Genomic DNA, 22,207 nt, shown 5'->3' on the forward strand with positions numbered 1-22,207 from the left:
CCTCCTCCTCCTTCTCCTTCTCCTCCATCTCTTCCTCCACCTCCTCCTCCTCCATCTCTTCATCCTCCTCCTCTTCCTCCTCCTCCTCCTCTCCTGACCCTTCACCTACGATCATGAGCTTTGACCCTCATCTACGTCATGAGCTTTGACGCTTCACCTACGGTCATGAACTTTGACCCTCACCTACGGTCATGAACTTTGACCTTCATCTACGGTCATGAACATTTACCCTTCACCTACTTCATGATCTTTGACCCTCACCTACGTCATGAACTTTGACCCTATATATATTTTGAAGCAACTTTTTTTTAAGGATGGAAAATATAACTTCTATTGGCAGTAACTAAGTTTTTGATTCAGTATTCTACTGAAGCAACTTAGTTTTCAATTGAAAAACATATTTTCAAAGAAATCTTTAGCAACTGTCGTTCATTTGAAGTAAATATCTGGAGACACAGTTTGAAACCTTGATTCTTAGTTGGCACTAAATAAATCAAACTGTGCTCGAGTCACTGAGTCTCAGTATCTCGTTGCTTCAATACTTACTATCAGAAGTATCTTTAAAATCTAAAGAGCGATAACTGACTTGATAAAACATCAACTATTTGAAAAAAAGGTTCAATATCTCAATGAAAACACTTTGTTCTACAATGATACGTCCACGAATGTGAAGCATTGAGTCACATGATCACGGTTCGATGGACAGAAGTCGACGTTTGTGTAGTAGAGCCTGATGACCACTTGGGTGTTCTGTACCGTTGACAGGGTTGGAGGTGTGTGGGGGGATCGGATAAAAAGAGTCTTTGGAATCCCTAATGGCTGTTAGCGTTGTTGTGTGTCTCCCTTAAAAACAAACGAGTTGAGCAACAACATCGTACATTGTGTCAGAAGTTGGCAAAGACAACCGTGAGTGACGAAAACATCTGTAACGTGTCGGGAAGACGTCAGAAGTTGTTCTCCGGGACGCAAGCTAAAGCTAATGCTAAGCAGCTAAACCAGTGAGCTTGTCGGCTTTTTCTTCTGAGTAACGGAAGGAGGAGAGACTGTGTCAGGATGGAACACGTTTTTTCAATACCTCCACAACTTTGACGAGCCAAACAGTTGGACTCAGTGGCGTTTTGAGCGATTCCGGGTTGATCAGGACCTGCAGAGAAGTCAGAGGCACCAGATCAACTTCTAGACGTTACGGGTGAGAAAAGTGACGACGTCTTGAACACTCTCACAATGGCTGATGACCAGAGACACATATATGAAGCAAAGCTCTGACGGAACATTTCATTGGCAGACATAATGTCGTGTATGAAAGAGTTTAACAGCAGATACCAGCAGCTGGAGAAACAGTGGAAAACTTCATCACTGATGTTCATAAGCTGAATTCTGACAATATGGTCATGTGCAGGAAGAGATGATAAGAGATCGGATCGTAGTTGGAATAAGAGATGGAAAATGATCAGAAGGATTACAGCTAGATCCTAACCTCACTTTGACCAAAACAATAACGCAGGTCCGACAAAATGAGGAGGTAAAGAAACAACAGCCACTGATAAGACAAAAGTCAGAAATAAAAGAAGCAAATGTAGACGCTTTATCAACAAGAAAAAAAGGCAAATTTAAGATGTTCTCACAACAGAAGAATAAACAAACAGTCCAGAGAACAAAAGATTGCTCAACATGTGGAAAATAACCTCAACACCCGTGGAAGCAATGTCCAGCAAGGGAAGCAGAAGGTGCAAGAAAAGTGGTCATTTTGCTGCAATGTGTCGAACAGGACACAGCGTTGAGTCAATAGAAGACGACCAGAAGAATCTGAATGTGCATTCATGGGAACAATACAAAGTCAGAGTCAAAAACAAGACATATGGAAACAAAACATTGAAATGAATGGAGAACTTGTTAACTTTAAGTTGGATACAGGAGCAGCGGTCACAGCAATCCCAGAATCTGAATATTCCAGAGCCAGAGATGGTGAACTGAAAAAGGCACAGAGGATTATATGTGGCCCAATAATCAACCATTGACCGTCCTGGGCACATTCAGGGCGTGTCTGAAAAAGGGTAAACAGAAAACTGAACAAGAAATATTTGTTGTGAAAAACCTAGTGATGCCATTGCTAGGTCTTCCAGTTATTCTGTGTCTACCCTTGCTCCAGCAGGTGGCAGCTGTTATGGAGCAACACCATATGCCCTGCAGCTCCGAGACGTGTAGCATTGCCTCTTATGGACAAGGTACAATCAGAGCTCCAGAGAATTGAAAATATGGCAGATGTCCGGCAGATCCAAGAGCCAACCGAGTGGTCTGAGTTATGGTGGTCGTTCAAAAACCTAATGGAAACATAAGGGTCTGCGTGGATCTGACCAGACTAAATGAAAGTGTGCGTCGAGAAAGACATATACTGCCAGCGGTAGACGAGACTCTCGCAAAACTAGATGGAGCCGTGGTTTTCTCTAAATTGGATGCCACGTCAGGATTTTGGCAAATACCTTTACACAAAGACTCTGAACCACTGACAACTTTCATCACTCTGTTTGGGAGACTCTGAATTTCCTCAGCACCAGAGCATTTCCAGCTGAGAATCTGCCAGATAGTTTCTGGTACACCAAGTACACTGGCCACGCTGATGACATCTTGGTGTTTGGAAAGGATGCAGCTGAACATGATGACAGACTGCGTCAGGTCCTCCAGAAGTTGGAACGTGCAGGTCTCACTCTAAATGAAAAATGTGAGTTTGGAGTGAAGCAAGTGAAATTTCTTGGACACAAAATAAGCTCTGATGGAATAGAGGCTGACCGAGACAAGATCAAAGCAATTATGAACATGGCCGAGCCACAAAACATTGTGTGAGGCGCTTCATGGGAATGGTGAATTATGTTGGCAAGTTTTCCCCTGACCTCCCGACTCTTACAAAACCATTAAGAGACTTGCTGAGGAATGACTGCGCATGGACATGGGACTGTCAACAAAAGACGGCTTTTGAAGCTGTAAAGAAAGAACTGAGCTCACCAACTGTCTTAGCACAATACAGCTCAAAGAAAGATACACTATCAAACAGACAAATCAGAGACTTGCAAAGTAAAGACGATGTTCTAAAACAACTGAAAATGTACACAGACAGAGGATGGCCGGAGCACAGGAAAGCGACTCCTGAAACTCTCCAACAGTATTGGCCCTACAGAACCGATATACATGTGGCAGGTGGACTCCTCTTGATGAAAGAAAGAATCATAAGACCAGCACCGATGCGCAGTGAAATGCTTGAAAAGATACATCATGGCCATCAGGGTATGACAAAGTGTTTTGCTAGAGCACAACAGTCCATGTGGTGGCCAGGTTTATCAAGAGACATCCGTGAGCTGGTGGAAAGATGTGAGGTGTGTGGTCAATATTCAGCTTGTCGAACGGAACCATTGATAACAACACCTTTACCAGCTAGACCGTGGCAGAGGTTAGCAGCAGACATCTTCCAGTGGGGGAAAGATCACTACCTGGTAGTGATTGACTACTTTTCAAGGTATATTGAAGTAGCCAATCTGCCAACCCTCACAACAACAACCACAGTGAAGAGACTGAAAGTCATCTTTGCCAGATTTGGAATCCCAGAGTTGCTAGTGACAGACAATGGACCTCAGTTTTCCTCATTAGAGTTTGCTGAGTTCGCTCAAGACTATGACTTTGAACATGTCACAAGCTTCCCCAGGTATCCAAAGAGTAACGGGGAGGCGGAGAGAGCAGTCGGTGAAACTGATGCTAAAGAAAAATCAAGATCATCGAAAACCTCTCTTGGCATATAGAACCACACCATTGGCCCAAGGCAGCTCTCCGGCAGAACTTCTCATGGGAAGGAAGTTGAGATCGACGGTTCCAATTCCGTTAGAAGCACTGAAGACAAAGTGGCCTGATCTTAATGCATTCAAAAGGAAAGACATAAAGCTAAAAGAAGATCAAAAGTAAGCTTATGGAGCAAGACACAGAGTGAAAGAGCTTCCAACACTGGAACCTGGACAAAGAGTTTGGATCAGGATGGCAAAGACCACCGGAACTGTCCAGAACCAGCTTCCACACCAAGGTCATATATGTCCAAACAGAGCTGGGGACACTGAGAAGAAATCGAGCGGACTTGACTATTCTTCCAGAACCTATCCAGGGTGGAACGGTTCAGACAGACTCTAACGGAACAGTGACAAAATCTGGTAGAGTCTCTCGACCTCCACAAAGATTGGATTGGTAATATAGATCACAGTTTAGTTCAGAGTGCCTGCTGTGAAGGAAAGGGCAGAATAAATCCCTTCAGTAGAGCAAGAAGGTTCAGGTGGTCCACCCTGTCCTTCAGTTAAGATAGATGTTGTTAAGTGTACATGATTGATGGGAAATGGTTTAGTTTCACAGTACATTGTGATAGAAAATAAAAGTAAGTTCATTGAATACTTTAACAGCTAAAAGAGGGGGATGTAGTAGAACCTGATGACCACTTGGGTGTACTGTACTGTTGACATGGTTGGAGGTGTGTGGGGAGATCGGGAGAGAATAAAAAGAGTTTTTGGAATCCCTAATGGCTGTTAGCGTTGTTGTGTGTCTCCTATAAAAACTAACGAGTTGAGAAACAACATCGTACAGTTTGAAGTATTTTTGCAAATATATTTATTGTTGTTTTATGTTCGATTCTCACGGGATAAGTATGACCTGTTGACCTCGGGTCATTTGTAATAATTGTAGAGAATGTGTGAGTTTTAATCCCGTGTGGATGTGTGTGTTTGTAATTGTGAAGCATATATGTCACTGTAACACACTTCATTGTGTTCATATTTACTTCCGCTGTTTTATTTTGAAGGGCTTGAAAAGGAAGTAGATGGAGTTGGTGTTTGTACCAAATGACGAAAGTAAAGAAGATGCTCCACAGATACAAACTAAGTTGTCGTTGTTTCACACACGAATACACTCGGTTACACAACTGTAACTGTGTCTCTTCTGTCAGAATAATGTTTGGGCACATTTATGTGCAGCTCTCGCTGTTGAGCGTCAAGTTGGGAAATAAAGACTTGGTTACACTAACTTTCTCTTCCAGTGCTTTTTACATGTGTATCTCTAGTTAATGTTTTTACATGTGTATCTCTAGTTAATGTTTTTACATGTGTATCTCTAAGTAATGTTTATACATGTGTATCTCTAGTTAAGGTTTTTACATGTGTATCTCTAGGTAATGTTTTACATGTGTATCTCTAGGTAATGTTTTACATGTGTATCTCTAGTTAATGTTTTTACATGTGTATCTCTAGGTAATGTTTTTACATGTGTATCTCTAGGTAATGTTTTTACATGTGTATCTCTAGGTAGTGTTTTACATGTGTATCTCTAGGTAATGTTTTTACATGTGTATCTCTAAGTCTTGTTTTACATGTGTATCTCTAGGTAATGTTTTTACATGTGTATCTCTAGTTAATTTTTTTACATGTGTATCTCTAGGTCTTGTTTTACATGTGTATCTCTAGGTAATGTTTATACATGTGTATCTCTAGGTAATGTTTTTACATGTGTATCTCTAGGTAATGTTTATACATGTGTATCTCTAGGTATTGTTTTTACATGTGTATCTCTAGTTAATTTTTTTACATGTGTATCTCTAGGTCTTGTTTTACATGTGTATCTCTAGGTAATGTTTTTACATGTGTATCTCTAGGTAATGTTTATACATGTGTATCTCTAGGTAATGTTTATACATGTTGTTAGATTGGAAATTATTATACACTATACGTATACGCCATAAGTTAAATTAATGCTAAAAAGATAATAAAAATATAGAGTATAAATTACTAGCCCCATCTAATAGCTTAAACGTTTGAATACACATTCACAACCAACATTTCACTTCATACTGATATACACTGTCTCAAGGCTAGCTTGAAACAGACGTAGAGATTAATCAGCGACTTAATGAAGCATCTGTCTGTCTGCTCAGTTCACACCTGTGGGCGTGAAACAAAATGGCAAAACGGAACACACCCAAGAAAGGGGGGCTGGAAGACAAAGGAACTTGCCCACACGGAGGGGAGGCAGGGAGGTTGCTCTCCAGGTGACCCGAGACAGGAACTAACATGAAAGAACCACTGCCCCGGAAGGGACGACCCCCTGGACAGGAAATTTTTCCTTAAATTATGGTTCTCATCTTACCTTTCTGGGCGCAGTTTTAGTGTATCTGCCAATCAAATGAGGTCTGAATCGGCAGATCTGTTGTGTGGAGTCCCTCAAGGTTCTGTTCTGGGTCCTTTATTGTTTTTGCTGTACTTGATTCCCCTCGGTAAAATCATTCAGCGATTTCCAGATGTTTCTTATCACATTTTTGCTGATGACATCCAGCTCTACTGCTCTTTTGATCCAACTGAGCCCCAGAGGCTGAACAGCTTAGTCAATTGTTTGCTAGAAATCAAACAATGGCTGAGTGATAAGATTCCAGGGTTGAGTCAGTACTTGGGTGACTTAGGTCAGTCTGTCAAACTAAGCCTGAGAAACCTGGGTGTTGTATTTGATAAAGACATGTCTCTTGTTCGACATTGCAGAAAACTGACCAGAAACTGTTTCCTTCAACTGAGAAAAATCTCTAAACTTAGGAAAATGTTGTCAGAACATGATCTGGAGCTTGTAATCCATGTGTTTGTTTCTTCTCGTCTGGACTATTGCAACAGATTGTTTTCATGTCTTAACAAGAAGGAGCTGTCTCGCCTGCAGTTGATTCAGAACTCTGCAGCGAGAATTCTGACCCGCTCAAGTAGAAGAACTCACATTTCTCCGGTCCTTAAAACTCTTCACTGGCTTCCAGTTTCTTTCAGGATCAACTTTAAAATTCTGGTTCTTACTTTCAGAGCTATTCATGGTCAGGCTCCTCCTTACATTACTGATCTGATCCAGCCTTACAGCCCAGCTCGGGCTCTGAGGTCTGTGGATCAAAATCTACTTATGGTTCCACGCACACGGCTCAGGACCAGATGAGAGAAATCTTTTCAGGCTGTTGCTCCTAAGCTTTGGAACGATCTTCTCTCTCTTTGCGCTTGATGGAGTCTACTGACTCCTTTAAGAAACATCTTAAGACGTTTCTATTTGTTCAGGCTTTTCCTTGAATTTCTCGAACTCCTGTTGTGTTCTCAGTATTATCTTGATCTTTAAAGTATGTACTTTTTTGAGTATTGTTTTGATTGTTTAAGCGCTTTGTGACCCTGGTCTCGAAAAGCGCTATATAAATAAATATTACTTACTTACTTACTTAAATACAAAGAAGCCCCATAACCCGGGACCGTCTTTCCCGGAGCTATTGACCTGTAGAGCTGCCGGCAAAGAGCGAGTCCTTTCGATCGTAAAGTTGTATCTTTGTTTGACTTGTAGCGGCGAATAAACGACCCGTACACCCTGCATTTTGACCTTTTCTCTCCATAAAGCAAAGTATCAAGACCCGGACGTGACATCGTGTTGAAGCGACAGAAACGGACTAAGTTTTAATCGTTTTAATTGGTGCGAGTGACCCTCGGATTTGTTTGGAGATTCTTGGACGAAAAGACGGCGACTGAGGCCAGTCAGACGAACGGGCCCAAAATATGGTAAGCAGAAAACCTTTTATTTAATTTCTAGTTTCGTCTGGCTGAGTTAATCGATTTAGAAGCCGTATGAGTGGATGGGTTCCGCTTGTAAGGCAAGCAAAGCTTTTTGTCTTTATCTTTATACTTAGATTGTGTCATCTTGTTCTTCCTCTTATGTTCTTTTCTTATTTTATTTTTTATGTATTATTTTTTATTGTTTATGAAAAATTGCTGGCTACTGGAAAAAAAACATCATCAATAAAGTTTTACCTTACCTTAAACATATAACTTGTTGTTTTGGTTTTATTTTCCATTACGACTCTTGGCACCTAAAGTAATCACAGATAGAACATAATTGGCCGGGGGTTCTATCGAGTGACAAATATATCTCTATTAGCACGTTTTAAAGGCATTTAATTCACCCTTTTAGAGAGGCTTAACCCCCTTGAGTACGAATGGTGTGTGAATGGGAAAAAATAGAGCTTTTTATAGGTTACGCTGCCTTATGAGTACTTATATTATGATAAAAAACAAAAACCAACTTTCTTGATTAATACAACGTTAACGCTAATGTGTGTTTTTCAAGTTTTAAATAAAGAAATTTATAGCTTTCTTAAATTTCTATTGGCTAAAAAAGATCGTTTTTTTCTTGTAAGTTTTATGCTGCGAGTTTATTTTTAAAAGAGGGAAAAAACGGCTTACTATATTTATAAAAGAAGTTTCACGGTCAACTGCCGTGGACTTCTATTTGTCATGTTTATGTCCTTTACGGTTTTATTTTGAAGTTGTGTTTCCGTTTTTGGTACGTGTTCCTCTGTTTGTCTTGACAGACGCTGGCAGGTGCGCGGCTGGTGATGATTGAATGGCGAGTTCTTCCCTCAGATAAGGAGCATCTCTAACCGGAAGAACTCGCCAGAGTATTCAGTTTCCTGACCAGGTTGGCATCTCAGATCACTCCGTGCTCGTGTTTTGAATGAACGATCTTTTGAAGACCCCTGACGTTGTCAGCGATTTTAGTTGCTCACGTGAGTCTTTTTTCCCCTTTGTTGTAGTTGCGGATCTGAGACCCCGATCTCCAGCCGCGTCCTGCCTCCGTCCCGAGCGCCTGTTATGTTTTTTGTTTCGGTCCTTTCCGACCGTGTGGATAATTAAAAGACTTTGTTCTGAACATTTCCTCCGTGGATTATTCACTTCCGCATCTGGGTCTCCTGCCGTGTTCCACCCGTGACACTATTGGTTGAAAAAAGCGTTTTTTGCTTGTGAATTTCATGTTGCAAGTTTTTTTTATACAAATTTTTGGTAATTATAAAATGAGTATTCAATCGTGTTATAATATTTTTGGGGAAAAAAGCATTTCTTGCGCCGCAAGTTTTACGATTTCAAATACTTTTGTTGTTTCTTATGTTACGTTGGTTGCACAGTGAGTACCTATATTGTGATAAAAAAAATAACGACTTTCTTGACTAAATGCGACGTTAATGCTAATACATGTTTTTCAAGTTTTGTGGAAAGAAATTCTTCAGTTTCTATTGGTTTAAAAAAGAGTTTTTTCTTGTAAGTTCTATGAGTTTTTTTTTAAATGGTAAAATTAACTTTATTTGATTGTCATGTCATAATAAAGTTTGGGATTATAATATAGGTATTCAAGCGTGACAGTTCTCTTATAGAGAGGGAGACGAACAATTGGTGTAAAAATAAATAAAATAAAAATAACAAAAAGAAGGAAAAAATAAAATAAATAAAAATAAGAAATGGATTTATCTGAACTGTGGTTAAAATGGCAGTCTCGTGGAATAGGATCATGTGGTGCTGTATTGTTTCGCTCTGTAAGTTCGTATGTGGAAAAAATTGCTCCGTTGGATCGGAAAAATGTTGTAAAAAACTGGTATAAATGGGCTAAAAAGCAAAGAACGGTTGGAAATCTGCCTGATTGGGGCATGCGTATGCCTGAAGAAGATATTCTTGGTGAAAATGTGAAAAATATTAATCTAGAACTTGAAGTCATTAGGAGGAGAAAAACAAGCATGTTGTTTAGTGAAAAATACAGACTGGCTTTGTTAGAAAAAACTAAAACTGATGGAGACAGATTTTTTGTGATTATGGAAATGGTAAAAATGATAAAGTTAAATACTGAAGTGATGGCACCAGTGAAAGCTGTTAAAAAGAAGTTGTTGATGAAAATAATGTAACTGAAAAAACTGATTCACCACCACCTTACCTAGAAGGTGGAAACCAAAATGTAAACTCACAAATGTTGTCTGATAGATTGCAACAAATGGTAATGAAAGAGAAAGTGAACACACAGGCTCCAGTGTTCAATGTTACAGGAGGGCAGCTGATGATGGATCAAGATGGTAATGAAATAGATAAAACAAAAATGATACATTTAAAAGAGATAATAGATAATGTAGCAATAATAACACACAGGCAAGACATTCTCACAAGAGATCTGTTAGACACAGCAGAAAAAAACACTTAACATATTTGAATTAGCAATAAGACAAGAAAAAGTAGATAAAGATGTGAGTGCAGCCATGACAAGTACACTTGGAACTATAGAGCAGCTGTGTGAGGAGGTAGATGACAAATCAGAAAAATTGAAAAAGAAAAATGACAGTGAGGAAAGAAGCAGCAGTAAGAATGAGGAACAAGACAATCATTGTAATTATAGACTTGACCCAGGCACGCCACTGACACCCTCTAAACATAAAGTTAAAACTAGAAAAGGTGAGAAAGGGAGACTAGATGGATTGGGAACAGGACCTCATGGACAGTTTCCTCTAGTGATGAAGAGTAGAAGAAAGAGGGATTATACTGATTACGTCTCAGCAACTATGATGGATGTACAATGTCTGAAAGAAAAACTTCCTCCTTTGGAAAGGGGAGCAGGTCCGTGGATTAATGTTTTTTGCAACAATGTGACAGGAATTGTATTGGCTATTGGAGATTGGAGACAAATTGTTATGGCATGTGTGGATTTTGATAATTTGTTAAAAATAGAGGAAAAAGCAGGAACTTGTAGGGAGCCATACCAAGCACTTTTTTCTCCTCATGCAAAACGAATATTTAAGGCCATGAGAAAGGTGTTCCCTACAAAGGTGGATGTGAATGAACTGATGTCATGCATGCACAAAGATTTGGAAGCTGAACAGCGGCAGCAAATGGCTGCAGCCCAACAGTATTTCACACCAGGCAACGACTGCTGCTTTTCATGTGGACAACCAGGTCACTGGAGAAATGAATGTCCTTTCTACCCACAGATCCCAGCATATTACAAATCTCTTAAAATAAAAAGGGGATGTAGATTTTTCAGAAGTCATGCAGGACCACAGTTCCGCAAGCCGAGTAGAAGGGGCCGGCATCACCTGCCCCTACCTGATATGAATCCTCAGCCCTCATCAAACTAGTGATAGCAGAAAGAAAAGCTAAAAACAACAGATAAATAATCAGCAAGACGAAGGAATTCAATTTCATGGCTATTACTAACTGAATGTGTTAAGTTGTGTAATTCCAGGAAAGGAGATGTTTTAAATCAGCTGCACAGAGGCTTGAGCGAGTTGTGTTGTGAGGACAGTTAAAACAAGGGACACGGACCCCTGCTGACATTCCTCAGGTTGTAAACAATTCCACATGAGCCGTGGTGCAACAGAGGAGATGATGTCAGGCTCTTGGAGAAAGTGACTTCTGTGTCCAGTTGTAGGTTGTAGGTAAGGAGAAGAATTTTGAGTAGCAATGGAGGTGTGAATCAGGTTGTAGAAGTGGAGGTGTGAATCAGTTGCTGAAATGGTCAGTTAAGAAAGGTCTCTAATGTAATTAATGATAAAAACAATTGGTCAAAAGGAAAGATGTTTTTTTGGGCAAGACGGTGATGCACAGAGGATTCTAGTTGGCTTTGAAAAAACATTGCATTACAAAGCCCATGAGATATGTTTTTATCAGGAATTTGTTAATTACAGAAGTTGAATTTATCAATGAAAGTGAAAATGGTTACTCTTGCATCCTTACTGTACAATGCTTTACAATCTCATTTAGAAGACATGGTTCTGACAGGGAAGTCTTCGCAACATAAATAAATAGTGGTGACATTCATTTGAAAAATGACTTAAAAGGTTTCATATAAAATAGATGTAGGTTTTAATTGAATGGTAAAGGAATGATTTCCAAAGTTCAGCACAGGTGAGGTCAGACAACATAACACCCCAGTTTCAATTTTGCAGAAAGAAAAGTTGTATGTTTTTCTTGTATTTAACGAATATGTCTAGTTCTCCTTTTACAGTTGAAGGAGACAAAGGAAGCCTTAAAAATGACCTAACAAAGGTCATGGTGGATCCAGGTTTAAATTTGCATTCAGGTGGAGATACCTGGAATGTGACACAGCAGGGGGTGGCACCAACACCAGTGCAGAACAGTCACACCACCATTTGGAGAAAACCTGGTAAAATAACATCTTAAGACTCTCACAGGTTCCAAAAGAGGGACTACAACAGAGACGGCGTAGTTAAACAGGGGGAGTTGGATCAAGGTGATCTTTGAGATGATCAGACAACAGTAGCCCAAAGGACAGGTAACATAAAAATATGTTATGTGTCTCTAGGGGAGGTTGATGTATGAATGGAATGAATGGAATGAGCAATGAATGAACAGTGAACAGTATTGGTGACAGTGTTCCTAATTTGGGGATTCCTGGTTTTATGTCCTAAATGGGGGACGCCCCGGGTAAATCAAAGTGAAAAAGAAAAGAAAAATGAAAAAATAAGCAACCAAAAACTAAGAATGAACCTAAAACTTAAACTACATTAACAATAAAAATTATCTCATTTAGATTAAAACTAAAACTGAACTAGATTTTAAAATAAACTAAAGAAGAAATCAAATATATATTAAAAGTAGAAATAAAATAAAAAAATACAAAATATTAATAAGAACCAATATGGAAATAATAAAAATACAAAATGAACACGAACAACAAAACAAATGGGGTAAAAGAACATGTATTGTGGTCAGCTCATACTGCCAGATACAACACGTCCTCACACCCAAGGCGTCATACCGTCCTACGCCGTGCAATGTCCCCCTGGCGTCACTAAGGTAACGTTACAGGGGGGACAAAAACGGCGGTATTTGCCTAGCCGGGTCACCCAGTAATATACAGAGCACCCCCCCACGTCGGATTCAAAACGACCCGGGTTACATTTGACGCGTCGCCCACCTCTTCGTTGCCATGGTAACGTGACGTGACTACCGTAATTCTACAACTATGAAGCGCACTTGAAATGTTTAATGTCAACAGTGCGATTCTAACCCTGATTGTGCTTACCGACCTCAAACCACTTTAAGGAGGTACAGAGTGAATATAAATCGGTAAAAATGCTTAATTTTAATTTTTTGAAGCTTGGATTGTTCACGCATTGCGGAAGTCAAGAGGCTCTCGCGGATTAATACATGCTTAAAAGGTCCTGTAAAAGTGACTATATTGTATATTTGTAGGTGTTTCAACTCCATAATGTTGACATTGTTTTATGAATGAGTAAAATAAAGTATATTGCTATTTCGCTTGATCCTCTTTATAATCCGGTGCTTTTCTATGAAAAGAGAACCTTTCATTGAGATTGCATTTATGGACATATGTTTTCTTTTTATTTAGCTTTAGTTTATTGAGCGTCTACGTGTTGTTTGTCAACAGTAATCGCGATCCTGCAGAGGTGACGTAACACACCCTAATCAACGCCCCTTCCTCCAAACGCCGGATGATGACGTCACAATTGTTGACAAAGATCAATAGCATTTTGTCCACACGTTTGTTCAGTAAGTTGACGGAACCAGCTGCGCGTCACTCGTCTATTGAGGTAAGATATCATTATTGCTTTAAGTCGACTCAGAAATAAGGTTTCATTGCGTGTAATGTAACTTTCTGTGGTGCATTAACACGAGAGCTAGTTCGCTAACGCTTAGCTTTTTAAATTATAATGCAACTCACACACGTATTTTGTTTGTTATTTTGAAAGGACGAAAATATATTTAATATTCCACTAAAAAGTTTGCTATATTGGCAGGTCATGGTAGGCGATTTATTTTATTGATATTCAAGATATTGATTTCATTTATCACTTCCGCATATTAATACAGATAACATATTTATCGTATTTAAGTATATAAGTATACGTTTATTTTAACCCTTTTGGATGAGGGATTTGATCTCTTGTTGTTTTCTTTAAATGAAAGAATATATATAAAATAATAATGAAACGTATTTTAAATTCCAGCATAAATAGGTAAACCAGATGGAAACACAATCAAACAATGTACGAAGGAAACATGGAGAGCTTATCTCTGAATGATCAAGTATACTTGCTTGTATTTATTGATTTATTATATTTAAAAGGGAGCACTAGTATGTTTTTGTTTTGTTTTTGCATGGAAGTGACCTGCAAGAACTGCCCAGAACTCCAGACCTGCTTGACATGAAACCTTTCTCTCTGTGGTTCCTGACAAATGATTTCAAATGTGAAGTAAGTGAGTAATATTTGTAACATAGTGAACACAAACTTGTAAACCTACAGCACATCCCATCATGGAAATAATCTAAAATGCAATTCTATGTTCTTTTCTAGGTGAGATGGAGTGCTGCATATCAGGTGCTGGACTAACCATCGGAGGTGGAAGGGGTCAACATGTCAAAAGCAGGTGAGGTGGTTACATCATACACACTTTGGTCATTAAAATAGTCATGTTTGGTAATAATGATCAATACATTTCTGTGGCAGGACGCACTGACATGCTGACGCTTATGGTCAAGGTTTTCCGGCTTCTGTTGTTGGAAACACTTGGTTGTGCCCGTCAAGGTGGAAGGTACACTAGACTGAAGAGTCTTTTTCAATAGATTTTACACTTCAAATGATCAGAATCAAACAACTTCATTAATACAATGTTTTCCAGGTTCTATTGACTGTCGGACAAAGAGCATTCGACGCTGTTAGGGCAGTAAGGAGACGGCAGGAAGTGAAAGATTCTTGAGAAGGAGATGAACCACCTCTGGTCTCTGTCAAGTCGTTGTGATTCCCTGAAAGAGTTGTCTCGCATGGCAGCGTCACAGCAAGGTAAGAGTTAGTTTAGCAAGTGAAGAACAGAAGTACAGCTGATCATTCTTATTGTCTTATTCTTTTAAGATGCACCATGGGCTTTACTGGTGAGGCTTTGAAGGATCTTCAGAGCCTTTGAGGAGCAGCAGCAAGTCAGCATGACGTCACTCGAACCATGACTCGGACCAGAAACTACTACACACAAGTCTTCGATGAGGACGAGACCATCAACGTCGTGCAGATTCACTCTGATGGTTACTCGTGACATTTGTGACGATCTGTGAACATTTGTTTGATATGAAACCTGTAATAAAGCACAATTTGACTTAATTTTGAATAACATCCCATAGTATTCATCCCAACATGATCAATGCAGTTGTAACTTCAGAGCTGCCTATAATTGATACCAATGAATGCTTAAAAAATTTAAATAAAGTTTTTATGATAACAGTTCATATCTTTTATTATGACAGGTTGATAAAAAGCAGCTCATGTACAATATTCATATTGGAGTTAATAGCTTATCCAAAAGTTAAAAGTTTACTACTATTGGAATGATTACATCTATAATCACACTTAATCAATACTATGTATTGCATAAGTACAAACATAATCATACATTAGTAATCAATAACATGTAAATTAATTAACAGAGGCTTGATATTGAGGCTAGTGTGAACTATCATGCTCATTTTCAGACCCCCAGGGTCCACTGGGAATGAACCGGGGCCAAAAACGTGTTTTTCATGACTGTTGCTCTTTTGCTCTTATGTGACCTCTGTGACCCTCAGACATATGAAACTTGGTCTGCGTGACCTTTGACACCTCTTAAAATGATATGCTTGTGGAACCATAATGATAACTCCTCCCAAACCGGAAGTAGCTTCAGGAAGCACCTAGAAAAACGCCCTTGAAAATATATGTGTACAAATGGAACATGAAGAACCTCTAAAAGTTTCAGATCATTTAAATCAACAATGGTCGATTTATAGAGCTTCAAAGTCCAGATTTCTCCAAGTTTACTATGATACCATGGGGCACAGGAAGTTCATAGCAACATCAAACCACCACAGTTCAACTCAGAATGGAGTCTAGAATAACATATCCAAATATCAGCTCTGTTGTCTGATTAGAAAAAAAGTTGCCTAAGTCCATTCCTGAAGGATCAGGTCTGCATATTCTGTTACACTTAGAGACCATCTTGACAGAAGAATGACAACCTCTCCCTCATTTTTGGACTCATTGAACCACACTTCTCACAGGATAGTAGGAGACCATCTGAATGTGTCATATAAATATCAGCTTTACAACGGCCTTCATGCCTCTTGAAGTTAGAGAATTAACCCTTTGATGTAGCACAGGCCATTACAAACAAATACATCATGTTGGTGTGTGTAGTTTTCTGATAGTATAACAGCAGTCCTGAGTCACCTATCAATAACATAAATATGTATATTTTTAAGTTCAAACATGTACTGTGGGTCTCACAAAGCTTTTAGACGTGCTGTCTTCTATTTCATAGTTTGGGTGTAATTTACAAATAGCTCTTCAGTTACTATTTTAAACAATGATGATTACTGATGATTTAAATCAATTTTTTACTGTTACCCATATCACATGGAATGACACAATTATGAAAGTTATTGCAAGTGTGGTGATTTCAAGAAAGCAGTAGCAGTGGTTTATCTCTATTTATATCTTAAATATCTCCACTGTGTTTTGCTGCATGTTTGTTTGTTTATGTTTGTATTTTGTTTATGTACTTTGGGTGTTGATGGTTAATAATTGAGTAGTGAAGGGTTAGGTATAGACAAGCTTATGCTTCATCCTTCTTAATTTGGACCTGTTGGGTAAATATTATTGTTTTGACTATAATTATTGTTTGACTAATGTCATTGGTTTTGTTTGTTTGTCTTAAGTTTACTTTCTTATGTAACATGTTTGAAATAAAGCATTAATTAATTCATGATTCATTAACATATGATGTCTGCTTTGCCTAAATATTGTTCATGTTGAACTCTATGTCGATCTCAAACTAGGGTAAACAGAGACTTTGTTACAACTTCTAAATCACCAATAGCCATTTTCATAACACATTACCTGCACTGATGATGACTACTATGGGATGTTATTCAAAATGAAATCAAATTGTGCTTTATTACAGGTTTCATATCAAACAAATGTTCACAGATCGTCACAAATGTCACGAGTAACCATCAGAGTGAATCTGCACGACGTTGATGGTCTCGTCCTCATCGAAGACTTGTGTGTAGTAGTTTCTGGTCCGAGTCATGGATCGAGTGACATCATGCTGACTTGCTGCTGCTCCTCAAAGACTCTGAAGATCCTTCAAAGCCTCACCAGTCAAGCCCATGGTGCATCTTAAAAGAATAAGACAATAAGAATGATCAGCTGTACTTCTGTTCTTCACTTGCTAAATAAACTCTTACCATGCTGTGACGCTGCCATGCGAGACAACTCTTTCAGGGAATCACAACGACTTGACAGAGACCAGAGGTGGTTCATCTCCTTCTCAAGAATCTTTCACTTCCTGCCGTCTCCTTACTGCCCTAACAGCGTCGAATCCTCTTTGTCCGAAAATCAACAGAACCTGGAAAACATTGTATTAATGAAGTTGTTTGATTCTGATCATTTGAAGTATAAAATCTATTGAAAAAGACTCTTCAGTCTAGTGTACCTTCCACCTTGACGGGCACAACCAAGTGTTTCCAACAACAGAAGCCAGAAAACGTTGACCACAAGCGTCAGCATGTCATGTCAGATATGCAGCACTCCATCTCACCTAGAAAAGAACATAGAATTGCATTTTAGATTATTTCCATGATGGGATGTGCTGTAGGTTTACAAGTTTGTGTTCACTATGTTACAAATATTACTCACTTACTTCACATTTGAAATCATTTGTCAGGAACCACAGAGAGAAATGTTTCATGTCAAGCAGGTCTGGAGTTCTGGGCAGTTCTTCCATGCAAAAACAAAACAAAAACATACTAGTGCTCCCTTTTAAATATAATAAATACAAGCAAGTATACTTGATCATTCAATGAAAGATTCTATTTTCATAGAAAAGCACCGGATTATAAAGAGGATCAAGCGAAATAGCAATATACTTTATTTTACTCATTCATAAAACAATGTCAACATTATGGAGTTGAAACACCTACAAATATACAATATAGTCACTTTTACAGGACCTTTTAAGCTAGTATAAATTCGCGAGAGCCTCTTGACTTCCGCGATGCGTGAACAATCCAAGCTTCAAAAAATTAAAATTAAGCATTTTTACCGATTTATATTCACTCTGTACCTCCTTAAAGTGGTTTGAGGTCAGTAAGCACAATCGGGGTTAGAATCGCACTGTTGACATTAAACATTTCAAGTGCGCTTCATAGCTGTAGAATTACGGTAGTCACGTCACGTTACCATGGCAACGAAGAGGTGGGCGACGCGTCAAATGTAACCCGGGTCGTTTTGAATCCGACGTCGGGGGGTGCTCTGTATATTACTGGGTGACCCGGGTAGGCAAATACCGCCGTTTTTGTCCCCCCTGTAACGTTACCTTAGTGACGCCAGGGGGACTTTGCACGGCGTAGGACGGTATGACGCCTTGGGTGTGAGGACGTGTTGCCAGATAACAAGCAGGAGGGCAGTGGACGTGTATATTACTCTCTCCAACCAGGGTCAAAATCAGTGGACGCAGGATTTTCTGACCTGGATGAGTAGACGCACTCAAAAGCATCAACCACATTCCCCATCAGAAGAAACAAGCGGATAAGTACATGTGGAAATTACCCAATTCTATTACATTAATAAAAAACTTTGTTTGGTCAGAGCTACTCCTGAATGAAGGTTGTTTGTGTGTAGGTTCAAGAAGATGGACTCGGAGAAGATCGAAGAAGACGGGTTTCTGGGATCGGTTTTTCCTCTACACGCCTGGAATCGGGACATGGACGAAGAGGACTAGATGACGAAGAAGAACAGTCACGCGGACTATGGAAGATGAAGAACGAACAGACTGCAGAGGATGATGATAACGATAATGCTGATGGACTGGACTGCTGAGAAACATGAAAGAATGATGAAAGACCACTTCTGAATGAGGCCAAACTTTGTGTCACCGTTTAAAAATAATATTAATATTACAGACAGATGATTATATTTTCGGTTATACATATAGCGTGTGCAAGTACATGATAATAATATGTTGTTTGGAAAATGATAATATTAGATAAAAACGATTAAATGTTGCTGCGGAACAACCATTGATTTAGAAAATTGGACCTTTTTGTTTATGACGTGACCTGTAAAGGCCACGTCAACAGGGGGAGTTGTTGGATTGGAAATTATTATACACTATACGTATACGCCATAAGTTAAATTAATGCTATAAAGATAATAACAATATAGAGTATAAATTACTAGCCTCATCTAAGAGCTTAAACGTTTGAATACACATTCACAACCAACATTTCACTTCATACTGATATACACTGTCTCAAGGCCAGCTTGGAACAGAGTAGAGATTAATCAGCGACTTAATGAAGCATCTGTCTGTCTGCCCAGTTCACACCTGTGGGCGTGAAACAAAATCGCAAAACGGAACACACCCAAAAAAGGGGGGCTGGAAGACAAAGGAACTTGCCCACACAACAGGGAAGCAAGGAAGCCTCACTCTCCAGGTGACCCGAGACAGGAACTAACTTGAAAGAACCACTGCCCCGGAAGAGGCGACCCCCTGGACAGGAAACTTTCCCTTAAATAACGAGATGTTCTTTAATGCGGGACCGTCTTTCCGGGAGCTATTGACCTGTAGAGCTGCCGGCAAAGAGCGAGTCCTTTCGATCGTAAAGTTGTATCTTTGTTTGACTTGAAGCGGCAAATAAACGACCCGAACACTCTGCATTTTGACCTTTTCTCTCCATAAAGCAAAGTATTAAGACCCGGACGTGACGTCGTGTTGGAGCGACAGAAACGGACTAGTTTTAATCGTTTTAATTTGAATAATGGAAGATAAGAAGTCACTGAAGTCTTTCAAGAACACCGCCGCAGGACCAGGCGGGCAGTAGATTGACACACAATAAAAAGGTCTTGTAGAACCAACCAAGATCATCTGAGACTCAAAAGAAGTGAATTCCTGTGTCTGAATCACTTTGCAAGAACAACTCTCCCTAAAAACTGTAGGAAGACCTCCACCACGACCAGAGAGGCGAGGCTTCCCCAGGACAGCGCTCCCTACTGGACAGAGTTCGTTCAGATGAATAAACTCTTCCTCTCTCTGCCAAGTCTCAGAAAGACATAATAAATCCAAATTAACTCTTGTGAAAAGATCATTAAGAAAAAGGATTTATTAGTAATGGAACGAACATTAAGAAGTCCTACGTTCAGCACCGATGACGTCACTGACGACGCCGCGTCACTGCGGTCACGTGGGTACCAGCTGTCACTCACGTTCAACTCGGTAGTAAAAGCCGAATTAAAGAGAGGAAATGAAAAAATCTTACCACCTTTTCGTTGAGGTCTGGAAGGACGGCAGCGCTGACGTGTCGTCACACACTTCAGTGAGAGGAATGACGATCAGACATCGATGACGTCCGATGACGTCAGAGTTGTTCCGAGCGATCGCGACTGCACGTCTCATCCGGACCTGAACTCCAGACCGCCTCGATCGCTTGTGGAAATCGCCCAGTACCCGAGAGATCAAACGATATTCCGCAGAGTCCGAGTCGATGAGAAGCGGAGCCGGAAACATATTCACCGGACGTTGGAAACGGTCGCGGTTATAATCCTCCATCGACTCTCTGGTGTTGAAAAGAGCATCACGATCATAGATCCGAGATGCTTGAGACATATCTTTAGTGATATGAGCATAATATCCGGACAAGTAGTCGTTAAAACGACTGTTTTTGGCAATTAATGCAGGAGCTTACGTTCAAGCAGCCGATCAAAGGCTCACCGGAAGCGGAAGTTGTTACAGGCCCGCCCAAGCCCGCCGCTTGCCCTCAAACAGGTCCGCTGGTCTCGGTTCTATTTTTTCATGTCACTTTTGTTAGTTTCCTATCCACAAACCAAGCCCGCCGCCTGGTGGGGTAACATGCCGCCTGGCCTGGTTCTATTTTAGGTGACTTTTTGAGAGTTTTCTACCCACACTACAGGCTCCCAAATGCCGCCGCCTGGTGGGGGAACATGCCGCCTTTTTCCGAGCACTCACACACGCCGAGGTTTATCTGGATTTATGTCCGTTTTTTCCTGGTTCTCTGACTCGGGCACCTTGTGACCGACATCCCCCTCTTCCCTGGTTCTATTTCACCGATATTATACCGGAGATATTTTACCCGCGTCTCTGGTCCCCCGAGCTGGCCGCCTGGTGGTGGAACATGCCCCCAGCCCGGGATCACTTTTTTTGTGACTTTCTTACCCACAAACCAAGCCCGCCGCCTGTCCTGGTTCTATTTTAAAACACTTTGCTCACTTTTCTAGGAACAAATCAAGCCCCCCCAAAGCCCTCCCCCACTTGCCTGCTCTCTTACCCGCCGCCCCAACCCCCTGGTCCCGCCAGAAGCTGTACCACGGGACCCCTAACCCTGGAGCTCCAGACCGCCAGGAGCCCCGCTCTCTTAGCCGCTCCACTGGTCCCCTCGTCCCCTGGTCCCCTGTTCCCGACAAAAGCAGGTCCACTGGAGCCTCCCCCACGGAGCTCCAGACCCCCCCGAGAGCCCTGCTCTCTTAGCCACCCTCCTGGTCCCCTAAGCAGGTCCACCGCAGCCCTAGGAAGGGCCAAGAAGAAAGAGAAAATGCTTACAGCACCCAGTATTCCCAGGCGGTCTCTCATCCAAGTACTAACTGGGCCCGACCCTGCTTGGCTTCCGAGATCAGACGAGATCGGGCTCATTCAGGGTGGTGTGGCCGTAAGCGAGGGGAAACGGCTGTAAAATGCACAAGGTGTGTGTGTGTGTGTCTGTGAAAGTCACCAAAGTGTGTGCAAAATGTCAGCCAGGCCCCTGGTTCTCCGTCCCCGCATGAGGAGGGATTGTGGGTGAGAGAGGGGAGAAAGAAGAAGAAGAAAAAAGAAAAGGCTAACATGTTTAAAAATGCCCCAAACTCTTCCAAATGTTACCCAGGCCCCTGGCACTGCATCCCCAGAGGAGGAGGGAGGGAGCGAGCCTGAGTGGGGGAGAGGAAAAGAGGGAACAGAGTCCAAAGTGCCCCAAACAGCTGGAAAACCCTCCCAGCCGCCCCCGGCCCCCCCTGGTTCTACACCCCCGCAGCAGCACCCCCTGCTCTCCCCATGGCTTACCCGGCCCCCTGGTTCTACATCCCGCAGCACACCAGCCCCTGCTCTCCCCCTCTCTTAGCCGCCCTCCTGGTCCCCTGGAGCCTAGGAAGGGCCAAGAAGAAGAGAAAATGCTTACAGCACCCAGTATTCCCAGGCGGTCTCCCATCCAAGTACTAACTGGGCCCGACCTTGCTTGGCTTCCGAGATCAGACGAGATCGGGCTCATTCAGGGTGGTGTGGCCGTAAGCGAGGGAAGCGGCTGTAAAATGCATAAA

General features: G+C 40.9%; 1 non-coding gene and 1 pseudogene across 1 annotated transcript; both read right to left on the reverse strand.

The window, feature by feature from the left end:
• Nucleotides 1-21,451: 21,451 nt before the first annotated feature.
• Nucleotides 21,452-21,570, reverse strand: LOC148064560 (5S ribosomal RNA; annotated as a pseudogene).
• Nucleotides 21,571-22,061: 491 nt separating this feature from the next.
• LOC148064561 (5S ribosomal RNA) lies at nt 22,062-22,180 on the reverse strand. Its single transcript, XR_015713488.1, has one exon. It is a non-coding gene; the product is annotated as a 5S ribosomal RNA (ribosomal RNA).
• Nucleotides 22,181-22,207: the final 27 nt, after the last annotated feature.

The sequence above is a fragment of the Callionymus lyra genome, chromosome 15, assembly GCF_982586985.1.
Source record: "Callionymus lyra chromosome 15, fCalLyr1.hap1.1, whole genome shotgun sequence".
NCBI classification, from domain to species: Eukaryota; Metazoa; Chordata; class Actinopteri; order Syngnathiformes; family Callionymidae; genus Callionymus; species Callionymus lyra.